Here is a 13,729-nt window from a genome sequence, read left to right as displayed (position 1 = left end):
TAAATAAACCAATTCCAGGTTTGTTTTTATACACATATGTTTGTCAGTGTGTTGGATTTTTTAAGTGAGCTTATTCTATTACATACTATAGCAACTTATTTCTATATCTAAACCTATGATGGATTGGTTTTACTAACTTAACTATCTTTCAAAATAAAGGGGAGTTTTAGAAGTGGCCAAGTCCTTCCAAAAAAGTTGGGTCACTGAGTAAAATGTTCAGAAAATAGAATGCAATGATTTGCAAATCTCATAAACCCATATTTTATTCACAATAGAACAAAAACAACATGGCAGATGCTGAAAGTGAGACATTTTACTAGTCATTAAAAAATACAAGCCTGTTTTGAATTTGATGGCAGCAACACATCCCGAAAAAGAAGGGATGGGTTAACAAAAGGCTGGAAAAGTAAGTGGTACTAATGGCAAACAGTATTTTCCCATCTTCTGATAAGTAAAGATGTGCAGAAGTTCACATTCCTGCAAAAAAAAACCCTCTGCATTTAAAAATGGAGCAATTTTAGTTGTTCCTTAACATAAATTGCAAAGACTTTAAAATATCAAAAGATTTAGAGAATCTGGTGTGCAAAGGACAGGGCCGAAAGTCAATATTGGACAGTAATGCTCTTCGGGTACTCGGGCAGCACAGTGTTAAAAACAGGCATGATTCTGTACTGGAAATAACTCCACAGGCTCAGGAATTTCAGAAATTATTAAATCAGCAAGTAAATGCTGTGTCATGCAAAGAAAAAGCCATATGTAAACATGATCCAGAAATGCTGTCTTCTTTGCTGGGCGAGGGCTTTTTTAAAGGGGACATATCTTACCCTTTTAAGACTAGTTTATATTGCTCTCAGAGGTCCCAAAAACATGCCTGTGAAGTTTGTTGCAAAAAAAAAAAAAACACTCTAGTATTGGACTTTGGCATGTCTATAAAGTCCTCTGTTTCAGCCCTTCTCAGAATGAGCTGTTTCTGTGGCTTTAAATGTTATGGAGCTGTCTGACTCCGCCTCTGACCACACCCCTCTCAGGAAATGGATGTGGCACTCTTGATGTTACAATGTTACAGGCACTTTTATCCGAAATTATGTACCTGGCTGGGATTTAAACCATCAATTTCACAGACCAAAGTCAGTAGGAGAACCCACTAAGCTATGCAGCATCTCAGCTGGCCTCTGAGATGAAGATCAGGAGAGGAGGGTGACACTTTCTTCCAAACGGGAGGGGGCCAACCAAACCTGGGGGCGGTGCTTACCCCCCACATGAGGTCATGAGGGTAAAATCTGAGAACGGCTTGTTTCAGCATACATTTTCTGAAAGGTGGAGAAAGAGAGGGTGGAAGGGAATTGATTGTACTGGTATTTGAAGAGATTGTGGACAGGCCAGGGGCACACATTTGTGTTAGAAAAGCCTGAAAAGTGATTTTTGCATAATATGTCCTCTTTAAGATGGACTGAGGTAAAATGGAAAACTGTTCTGTGGTCAGATCAATCAAAATTGCAAATTCTTTTTTGAAACCACAGACACAATGTCCTGTGGATTCAGCTTCTTTAACTCACAGTTCAAAAGCCTACATCTCTGATTGTATGGGGTGTGGGGTTGACTGTTGCTCGGTAGATAGAGTCAGTCATCTTGCAGTCGGAAAGTTGTGGTTACGATCCCCAGCTCCTGCAGTCACATGTCAAAATGTGCTTGGGCAAGACAATTAACCCCAATTCTGAATGAATGGAGTGAAAGGTTGTAAGTAGGTATGTGTGACCTGCAGTGTAAAAGCACTTTGAGTAGTTACTAGTCAAATGAGTAGAAAAGCTCTATACAAGCTCAAGTCCATTACCAGTAGAGCCTATGGCATAGGCAGCTTTCACATCTGGACAGGGACTATCAATGCTGAAAGGCATATAGAGGTTTTAGTCTGTATGGGAGCATATGTTGCTTCCATACAGACAGGGAAGGCCTAGCATTATACAGCAAGAGAATGCTAAGCCACATTCCACATCCATCACAACACCATGGCTTCACCCTAATTCTGATATGGCCTTTTACCTTTCATAGGCAGAAAACATCTAGCGCATCATGAAATTAAAAATCTGGCTAAAAAAAGTCCCAGGACTGTTGAATAAGATCCTATGAATAAGAATGGAACAACATTCCTCTCCTTAAACTCCAGCAAAAGTTCTCCTCACTCTGGCAAATATGGCCCTGTCCCTACTTTTTTGATATATGTTGCTGCCATCAAATTCATAATGAGCTGATATTTTTCATGAAATGGGTCAAATGTTTCTGATATGTTGTTTATGTTCTAGTGTATACCCATATAGGTTTATGAGATTTGAAAATCATTGTATCACGTTTTAAGAAACAGCACTCTGACTTTTTTGAAATTGGGGTTGTATGCTTTTGTGGCCTGAATGAAAAAAGTTGGTACAGCCCTGCTGTGAAGGAAAGATTTGTCAGGCAGCAACTGAGGGCCAGACTGAAATATCTCAGTGATTGTTGAATGGGTTGTCATTAAATTTTACAGTCATGTTACACAGATGATAAGTCCTAGAGTCTTGATCAAAGTTATCCTTCAGAGCCAGCAGCATTCCTTTCTGTTCTTGCAGTAATTTGTTTGGGACTTATTGCTAGATAGCAAATTTTACTGAGTCCAAACACTGATAAACCTTAACCATAATCCATTTTAGCATATACTTTCTTATTTCTATGTAATGTTTTAGCCTTCATATCATCTTGCATATATTTTTATTCTATTTTATGATGCTATAAGTTTGCTAAATACCATAACGCTTATGATAAAGGCCAAAACTTTTAGTGTTTCTGTTGCTCTTGTGTTGATAGTTCTTCAAGAGAATGGTGATTCTGAACCAAAACAGCTTCCTCAAGTTTGTGCTGGATCACATGTGAAGCATCTGCTTTTCCTCTCTGCATGTCTATTTCGAGAAACAGAGTACCGTAAAGAAAATAAAAATCCTCTCTCGAGCCGGTCTTCCATAAATATCCAGCAGCCTCTGAACAGGAAATGCCAGCATCCTGTGAAGAGGAAAACAGAGGAATGCTTTCCACTGTAGTAAAGTCTCTTTCCCTTTGTCTTTATCACATGCACACACTTTAGCGCTTGTTTGTGTCAGGATGAACAATACCCCTGCCTGCGAGTATCCTGAATGCTTGCTTTATTGTGCTCTTCCTCCTATGGTTGGCGCTGAGCCAATAAGCAGAAAGGGAGGGCTCCCTGCAGGGTCCTGCTCCGGTGGCTCTTGGCCGGACCGTCCACTTCCCCTAAAGAAAATCCTGTTGCTGCATGGGGCTGAGGAATGTTAGAAATGTTCATAACTGGACTCCTTCCTTTTTTCTAGCCTTGTCCTTTATGCCTCTTTTCCCTCCTGGCCTCCATGGGGTTTTTTTTTCTCAGTGGGAGGTGGTATTGTCTCCATATTGCATACAGCACCAGTACATACCCCCTCACAAACATAAGCATACGCAGTTATTGAAGAAGCTGATGAAGTGCCTGTTTCTTTGAAGGACTCTCTGGATCAGGAGATGTGAATTTGATATTTACGGTGACCATTACAGGATGATTTAAGACAGATGTGAGGGAGTTTGAGCCATCCTCTGACTGCAGAATGTCCTCCAGATCTGGCTTTGTATAAGAGCTCTTGAGTTCAAAAGATCCAAATAAACAAGGAGTGGACAAAAAGTTTACACTAAGTCCAGATAACCTGCTTTCATCAGTCTCTCTGTGAGTCACTTAGGCCTAATGGTTTTTGAAAATAGTCAGACTACATAAATATTTTTATAGTAAAATCCATTTTTTATGTCTGACATCTGCTGCCCTGTAAAATGTTTTCGCTGAAGTCTTTCATCTCACATTAACCAGCTGCACATCCTAAAGTCAGCTCTGTCAGCGCCTCTAACCCTAACACATTGATCCCCTGAGGTACGAGAAAATCCAGAGGTGCGATTACAAAACATTAAGCTCCTGGGACTCTGGAATGGCTACAATCTACTCTATACGCCAACACCGTCAGTTATATAACCAAAAACTGTTTGACAGCAGGCTGAACTTTATGCTTTCCCCATCTGTGTGCCACTCACCGCTAGGGAGGGAATTACAAAAATGGTGTTGTGACTGTTATCAAAGATTTGTTTATGTAAAGCAGTCAGCGAAGCCATAGTCAAATTTTACTTATCTGAGTAGATGAAGAAAGCATGTAAGAGAAGCCTAAAATTGCCTATACAGGCTGAAGATTATGTAAGAGCTTAAAGGGAGGCCTGTTGATTTAAATAAAACCACGCAGACACAGATATTACCACACGAAGTTCAGAATGAGCAGCACGGAGAACTACATATGACTTTTTTTTTTTCCCGCTATGAATGTGTGTGAGAACTTTTAACAGCTACAAACCTTTAGTCAGTAATAGAAGTTAGAAACTTACCAGTTAACCTCAACATTTTTTAATAACATGTTGATAAATTAGTAGCATGCTTATGCCATACTAAGATGATGTACACTATGTAAACATTTTGTCTGTTCTAGCATGCTAGCAGCCCCGAGCATGTTAGTATGTTGCCATTAGCATATAGCTGGAGGCACAGTCTTACGATGTGTCTCAGACCAAAATCTTCTCTTTGATTACTGTATTACAGAACACGTAAATGCAATACAGAACACTTAATCACAGAACGTTAGTATTGTCTCAAATCACTCACTGCTGTTTTGTACTAACAGGAAGTTAGCCTACTTGTTTTTTTACAGAAAGTTAGACATGGACGCTGGCTGAATATAATCCAAATTTGATGGCTATTTTCACTCACTATTCAATTGATTAAACTTGTATGTTAACATTACTCACTTAAATAAGTGTTATTATTTTTACTCAAAAACTTTTTTTCTTGATTGAAATCTGCTGTAACGGCTATTAACATTTTAGCTAGCTAGGGAATGCTATCAAAAGCTTGTGCACTAGCCTGCTAACAGTACAACATAGTTTCCTTCTTCCATTCACTGGTTGAAAGCAGATTGGGTGGGATTTTTAAGAAAGCGTGTTTCTGTTGTCTTTGATGCTTGGTATCTTATTCTACACAAAGTGTCACTAGAAAGTTAGCTTGAAATGGTCAGCATGTAGTTTTGTAGCTTTTTAGACTAGCATATGCTTTAAGGAGTCCTAAAGCTTTATGAAACACAAGACATGCTGACAGAAGTTCACCTATCAGTCTGGATAAAGAAAACCCCCTCAAAGTCTGTACTTTAGCATACAAGCTAGTACCTTAGCCGGGCCTCATTTTGGGGATATCACCCTTTGAAGCCTTCACCTAGCCAAACTGCATAAGACACTTGGTGGATTTCCAGTGTCCACCCCCAGCTTTCCCAGCCCCTCAGCCTTTCCATTCTTCGTACCATCTGGTCAACTTGCAACCACAACAACACAGAAACTAGCAAACATAACAAATGTCACATAACCTAACCAGTAATTTGAAAGATGATTAGAAGTTTTGAGTTACCTTTTTTGTTTTTTAACTCTAGTATTGGTAGCTATTTGATTGATTTGAAACCATTTATATTTGTTATTAGATTACTCGGCCACTCCAGAGTCTGCTAGCTCATGGGAAATTGTGCGCAATGAATCTCGGGACATGTTGGGGCATAAGGACGCACCTGATGGATCCTTCAGTGGAAGAAGTCTGGTGGCCGCATTTAAGGTAGCCTTGGAAATCCCCAAAAATCTGTCTGCAGACCACAGACGTGTAAGCTATGGGTAATGTGACTGAAGACTGTACAATGCTTACAGTTTTGCAACTCTGGTAAACCCATTTTTTATCCACGTAAAATAGCTATGTAGTTAAATTAGCTAAAGCCTAGGCTGACAATACTGCGCTAGCTTTATTAGCTTATGCCACATTTTCTAAAGAGAATTAACTATATAGCTAGTGTAGCTACGTTAGTTTAAGCTAAAACTAACAAAGTTAAATTTAGCTCTGTTCATGTAACTACGTCTTAAATGGGTCTCTACATAATTTAATCACCTGACGTTATTTTTCTCGTTCAGTTATGAAATGTTGCTTAATCTGTCATGTGTGCAATGTGGTTATTTCTGTTACTGGCAGAATTTGCTAATGAATAAATTTGAATTTAGAAAAAAAAAATGTACAGGAACATTATGTCAAATCCTGACAGAGGCAGCATATCACAGTCGTGGTCTACAAGAGGAGGCGTCTGATAGCTGACTCTTCTCTAGAAATGACCTTTAACATGTAGCTGTGATGTAATCAGCCTTCAATCAATCCCTGAAGAATACAGCCTCTAAAATTTGTTAAAGCTATCAGCTATGTCCCATACTATAGCTACTACTTTTACACTATCCATACTAAAAAGGGACACCATATTGAGCAGTTTTTATTGTGTGCAATTTAATGTTAGCAATAAACCCTATGTAAACTGGATTAACTGGATTAGCTGGAAGGTTTCTGGTCTGAAAGAAGAGTGCTGTAGTCATGCTATTTTGCACCACAATGCCTCAAACATTACAGTATCTTGCTGTATTAAAAATGCATACGCGTTTAATGTTGCAGAGTTCTATTTATGGACCAATGCTAGCTTGTTGCTAGCTTAGCAACAAAACCTGGACAGCAAATATATAAAGATTAAAGTCATGTGACATGGAGATAATGGGCTTATGACTGTTATCATACTATGCAGTTAATATTTTATCCATTTTGAGTTTTCTGAGGGACTCATCTCCAAAGTATCAGGTGCTTCTGTAGAAGCACCGTAATAACCGTCCTGCATGACTTGCTCACTTTTTTTCACTTCTCTCTATGTGTGCAGTGTCTTGGTGTGGTAGGTCTGCTCTACTTCAGCTTTTTGTGTCTCTCTAACAGCAGGCCTTAAAGCCATTGTGTTTTGGTTAAGAAATGCCTCCTTACTCCCTTAAAAGTGAAGTTGCTTGTCAGCTGCTCACATGCAGTGGTTCAGTTTCCACTTATCTAAGCATTATTTAGGGAGCTTGTTTGTTTTGAACTTGAATTTGGTCTCCTTACTCATTCTATCACTTGGGACTTTTGTGGTTATCCCTCCAGCCAAAAGCTGCTACGTGACTTTTTTATGATGTGTTTAGTTGGGGGGTTAAGTCATTTGGAGGCCAGAGACTAAAAACAATGTGTAACACCTCCCTATTTCACTTAAAGTAATCCTAACCAGTGAACAAAACTTTAAGAAGTGTCTCTTTTTAGTTAACAAAACCCCAGGACAACAGGATAAATCCAAATACCAATATACAGTATTACATGAACAACAGTATTCAGACACAGGGGCTGTAATGACATTGTATTCAAATCCATATATTTAACATCCCCCCTTTCAGAGCTATAACAGCCTCCACTCTTCTCGGAAGAATTTCCACAAGATTTTGGAGTATTTTTGTGGGAATGTGTGCCCATTCACTCTGAAGTGCATTTATGAGGTCGGACACTGATGTTGGACAGGACGGCCTGGCTCACAATCTCCATTCTAATTCATCAGGTCAGCGATCCATGTGGACCAATCACGTTCTTGCACTTCAAGCTCATCAATCCATGTCTTTTCAATCTGTGATGTGTGCACCTGGGTATGGTTGTGTCAGAAAAGAGTCTTTCCCCACTACCTTGGCAGTCGTTGACCTCGCTCTGCGATTTTACATGATCAACTTACAGTTGACTGCAGACAATCCAACAGGAATTAAATTTCAAGAACTGTCTTATGTGACAACATTTTTTCAGTCACCAGTGTGGATTTTGAGTTTTAAATGGCTTTTTCCACAAGCATTTAGTCCATGTGATCCAACAGGTGGAGCACCCTTGTTTTCTTATATCCCAGGCTGACCTCTAGCTTCCATGCTTGATCTGTTGCCATCACTATATGAAAATAAATGAGGTGTTAACAGCCTCTTTTAGCATTTCTCTTTCTTCATCGGCCTTACTTACAGTCTTCTGGGTTGTATTTCCTCATGTTTTGTCTCCCCTTGTCTCTCTTAATCTTGAGATCACTAGATCTCTCCCATTGCACCCACTTTCTTAGAAGTAGTTCCTCTTGCACCTTATATAATAACTGAATTCCTCCGCGTTTATGTTCCTGATTATACTACCATAATGGAGAAAGTAAACTGATGTCAGAAGTCAAGAGAGGGGAGGGATTCTAAAAATATTTATCCTCAAAGGTTTGGATAACCAGCAACAGCCTACCTCTTTAAAAATTTAGCCTCAAGTCACCTTTATTTAGTGAGAAATAGAAAAGTAATCCTGACCATAAAATATTCTAGTGAGCTTGACACCGTGACCTCTCAGTCACTCACTCCTGCTACATTCCAGTGTTGATCTCGGTGCAAACCTTCATAAAGATCTTAAAGAGCCACATAAAGCCCTCAATAACTTGAAGAATTGTGGCTTCTTTTTACTGATGAATATCAGGAGCTAGCAGAAGTGGGCCTTGAGAGGTTGAAAACAGAAGGGGAAATCCTCCCAGATACCTGGAAACCAGGATTTTAGTCACAAACTGATGCACTTTATTTATAAAGATGAGACCAACCATGACAGATCAAGCCTAAAGTGAAATTCCCCATGTTTGCTGACTGAATGTTGACCAGTTCAAATGATGAGGAACATTTCTTTCACATGTCCCTGCAATGCTTTCAAAAGAAAACATTAACAAAGGCAGAATTTCCCGAAGAGGCAAAACACTTGTAACCACTGGTAATGCGTTTCTCATGGTGGTGCATTCAGCAGTGAGGGAGGCGAATGCCTTTGGTCAGGCAGAGCTATTTATTCTGTCCCTGGAAACAGGCGAAGAACAACAAAAGCATTCTCAACAAAGAGAAGCACGACCTGATGCTGCTGCCTGTTTTCTTCTGTCTGCGGTGACTATATCCTCCCTCAACGTGGGGGCACCGCTGGCACACATCATACCTCAGAAAGCCACACAGAGGACACACTCAACTCTGGGAGAACTTTTCAACTCCAAAGCTGTGTAAGGAACCAAACCAAAACAAGGGACACAGCTAAACTAATCCTTTAAGGTTCAGCTGCCATGTGGGGAGGTTCAGGGCAAAGAAATAAAAACACTGCAATTGCTGTTGTTTGGTTTTGCAGGGTGCACTGCACACGAATACCCACTCACATGTGCCTGAACTGTAGTTTGACACAAATACACGCTCACCAGAGTACCCACAGTGAACTCTGTCCACTGAGTCGCCACAAGCTTGGGAGAGAGTGAAGGCTTTCAGACTGACAGGGAACAGATTGTGGTGGTCTGGATCTGTTATAGCGCTTGACTTTTTTTTAAACCACATTGCTCTTTTTGTTTACTATGGGACTGGATTAGAGAGATATTTAGAGCACACACATAGGCAAGGTTCCTCCACTGAGGGTTTCGACACGTGCAGTACTCTAGGACTAAAGTTATTATTGTCTTACCTCATTTTATGAAGCTGAACATAAGTTTAAGCAGGAAGACTGTTTCATTTCAATTTATCTTTTTTATCATTCACACGTCCTGCTTACTCCGCTCTGGTAATCAGCTGGTATTGGCGTCTCCTCACCTAAATTCTAATCCAGTTGTATACTGCCAGGACTTCCTGTTGCTGTCATATTTTACAGTCTGTTCTGTCCTCTGCAGCCACTGCAACCCTCCTCCCCCCCAGCTACCTCCATTACATCTCATGAGTGTCCAGGTCAATCTCCTCAGAAGTTCCCTCCTCATCTTATCCTACTCCTTCTATCACCACCACCAGTGTCTAGACTCCATAGTGGGGTATCATATCCTGCTGTCAGCCTCATTAGTTTATTTTTAAAGGCTAAAAAGTTCAAGTTTGAGAGCTTGCACTTTTTAGCCAAGATGATAACTGTCCATTTTGAAGTCCAACAACAAGACAGACTTTGTTTTGAAGGTCATAATGTTAAAAAGAAAAGTCATCCTGAAGAATACATGGCAGAAACAGTCTAATAGCTCTTTCTTAATTTTAAACTATACACAGAGACAACAGGTCATTGAAGGTCCCCAGAAAGTGGTGAAAGGAGGGCTTTTCACTTTGTAAGAAGTGTTTGTGTTAGCGATAAAGGCTCTTTCCAGCAGCGTCTCTAAGCTGTTAAAGTTAATTCTGTTTTGTTTGTGTTGGCAGTGCGAGCTGCCACTTGTTGATGTGTCAGCGTTTAAGCGACTTTCAGCCCAAGCTGGAAGCAAACATGCCCTTTTGTGGACTTCGTAACTTATTAGTGAAACGGGAGTATCTTAAATCTTCCCTGGAGCAAGGATTAGTAAAAAAAAAAAATCAAGTGTCACATCTTTTTATGAGATTGTCACTTTTCTTTTTCTTGTGGCTTGTGTTATATAACTCTTATTCAGAGGAATCCAGATTTGTGCATGCTTGTGTGTCCTTGTGCAATGCTGTCGCTGTCATGTTTTCATATTGTTCAAAGCTTCCTGATGTAATCAGCCAATTACTGTGCAATGAAAGAGTTTGAAAACAATAACTGTAGCTCAGGCGGATCTGAGCTCTTTGAAAGGCAATGTTATTTTGGGACCTGGTAATAAAATCCCATCAGTGTGGGAAGGTACAAGAGCTTTGAACACAGAGCAGCTTCCTCTCTCTGTAAGCTTTACCTGGCCTCCTATGAGCTGAACGGACCCTCACTGTCACTCATTAGCGGTTTGTACTCTGCGTCAGACAGGATCATTCCTAAAGCGCCTGTCTCAATTACACCACAGGCTTTATTGAATGAATGTCAAAAGGGATGAAAACATCAGGATGAAGATGGATTATTATTAAGCCCTTTGAACAGTGAAAACCAAACAAGCTCATAGCAAACATCCTCAGAAGAGCACATGTTGTCAGTCTGTTTGACCAGCACCTCAGTAATACTGTTAAATCTACACTTTTAGGATAGTTAAAAAGAAATGGCTTTGGTCAGCTTTCCACGTTTCTCTTGATGGTTCTCTCTGACCATCATGATGCTTGCAGGGTTTAAACTCCACTTAGTGTATTTTACTCAACCCAACTTTTAAAAATGATTTAAGTCATCAGGTACCATCCACAACTTCAGCCAGATGAAACCAAAAAAACGGATACACGCAGAGCGGGATGGGTAACATTTACCTCCTAACTGTCAGAAGGCCAAATTTAATGGAGGTAGCTGGGGTGGAGGAGGAAAAATCTGACTGGCTGGGGAGGAGATGAGAACAGAATCTAAAATACGACAGCAGCCGATTAAAATAGTGATAATGAAATAAAGGATGAATAGAGAGGAAACAGTTCACAATTGAATTTTACTGTGGGCATGAGACATCTGCGTCTTTCACGAAGCAACTTTTTAAGACTTTTATGGAGATGCACCTGTAGATAAACGTACTCAGAGACAGAGATGACCTTTCATGCCTTCTAATCCTTTAAATTAAAAATGACCAAGCTTTGTCTTTGTCAGCAGTTTGTTACAGACAGTGTTAATGATTTATTCCATGACTGCAGAGTGGTGTGATATGCAAGCTGCTCTTTAAATGTTCTCATTTGTTAGTCTGGGAGTCTTGCAATGGGTATGAAACTGCATGTGGGTGGAAAAGAGCACATCGATGTTATTCCACGGCTGCCAAGTGCCTGAAAAACTGAGAACCTTAGAAAGGAAAGATTTTTCTCATGAGTTTGTCGCCTCGCAGAGATGCAGAGGATGGTTGGCTTCTGCCAGCGATAAAACGTCAAATAAACTTCAGCATGTATTCTTCAGACTATCAGATGGATCCGTCGACTAAAATGGTATTGGTATTACCCCTACATAAAACATTTTTTTTATGTTAATAGATGCCACTCTTGCTAGCTGGGTGATAAAACATTCAGAGTGCTGTTTTTTAGCATCTGGATGGACACTGAGCCCTGACGAGGAGCAGCTGCAAAAGCATCCCTGTTATCCCGATGAAAATCTACTATAACCTTACAACACAAACAACATTCCTCCAGACATTTTCCGCCAAACTAAAGTGCACTTACTGTTTGACTTAGATAAAGGGGCAAAATAGTCATCTCAGTCTCAATGGGGTTCATTCTTTGGAAGTGTAGAGTAAAATTCCCTGAATGTGTAAACACGTCAGGATATCTGGGGCTCTTATGCAAGCTTGCTCTCACCCTTGGTTGTACATGACACGCTGGGAAATATCAAATTAAATGAGCTTGTTGAAAAAAAATTAAAGATAAATAAAGAGTGCTATTATTACAATGGGCTGCTCTGCCTAATGGAGGGAACCCCCCCGGAAAAGAGAACATGATGTTCCTCATCTGAGAGCAGCTGAGGGTTTTTATAGTGAGGCCTCCCATGGAGCTGCAAGTAGAGGACCAGGGGCGGTTTTAATCATTTGGAGGTCCTGGGCAAAGACAAATAGGGGCTCTTCTGTGACTTTAGGCCCTGAGAAGCTTTATCTTTTCTCCTTCCTTATGTGGGCCTCCCGTCGTCTAAGAAACTGGTTTGCATAAATCTGGAAGTGAGACATGAAGAAAAGCTTATATGAGATGGCACAGTTTAATTATTTTAGACCAAGATCATTATCGTGGAGAGTAAGTACATCCAATAATAAACTTCTGTAAATTTTAATATACTTTCACACAACCTAAGATTTTTTTTTTTTTACGGTGTTCTCACTTTAAACTTCTACTTATCTTTCAAAAGGAAAAGCTATTTTAATTGAAATACAGAAAGAGGGAAATGTACACGTTGGAGGAATATATAGTGATTAAATTTGCTGTAACTTTATTATTTACAGTAATGGTGTGATATAGTTCATATCCACAAACATACACACTGTACTCAAATGTTTCATGCTGTCCTATGAAATCTCCCTTCTTGGTATATTTTCATGCTGATATGTCTGGACTTCGTGCACTTTTTACTTACTGTAACAGAGTACACTGAGTTATTACATCCTCCACCACTTGATTAATTATGAGGATGACTGTATCATAACCCTGCTGCTTTTCAGAGGAGTAGAAGAGTCCAACAAACCTGTCAAAAATGGGTGGAGGCACTAATAGGTATTATTCTGTCTTGAGTCATTAGAAAAAAAATTGTCTGTACCTGGCAAGACTGTGCAAAACCAGATGATTACACTTGCGTAATTATCAGAGGATGAGCAGGTCTAGACTGTACTCTTTTGTATATATTCATATTTACAAAACCCTACCCTAACCCCCAAACCCCTTACCCTATCCCTAACTCCCTGAACCCCAACCCCCTAACCCTAACTATAACCCTAACCCCCAACCACCTAACCCTAACCCCCAAATCCCTTACCCTATCCCTAATCCATACTCTAACCCCCAATCTATCTGGCATGCCAAGTGATATGCCCCCAGCCTAAAATTTGCCTAATTCAAAGTAAGGAATAAGTTATGCCTTCTAAATCATTATAGCTTTGGGAAGTTTAACAAAATAGGTTATTATTCTGGAAAATTCAGTACTTAAATCAGTGATTCTCAAATAAATGGTGAAGATCCAAAGTGGGTCACAAATGTATACCTGGAAGAAAGTATGGAAGCCCAAAGGGGACACACATCCATATATTCTATGCCACTTCTGTCGTGACAACTAGTGGTTGTTGGCTGTTTTCTTGAGAGTATTTATTTACTTATCTTGAGACAGCAAAGCTGGTTTTCCCATGACTGTGATAAAAACTTCCTGAGATTTTAGGAAAACAACCAAAATGTATGTAAACAGAAAATGTTTGTG

This window comes from Cheilinus undulatus, linkage group 21 (assembly GCF_018320785.1).
Source record: "Cheilinus undulatus linkage group 21, ASM1832078v1, whole genome shotgun sequence".
NCBI classification, from domain to species: Eukaryota; Metazoa; Chordata; class Actinopteri; order Labriformes; family Labridae; genus Cheilinus; species Cheilinus undulatus.
Note: the sequence above shows the minus strand (reverse complement) of the source record.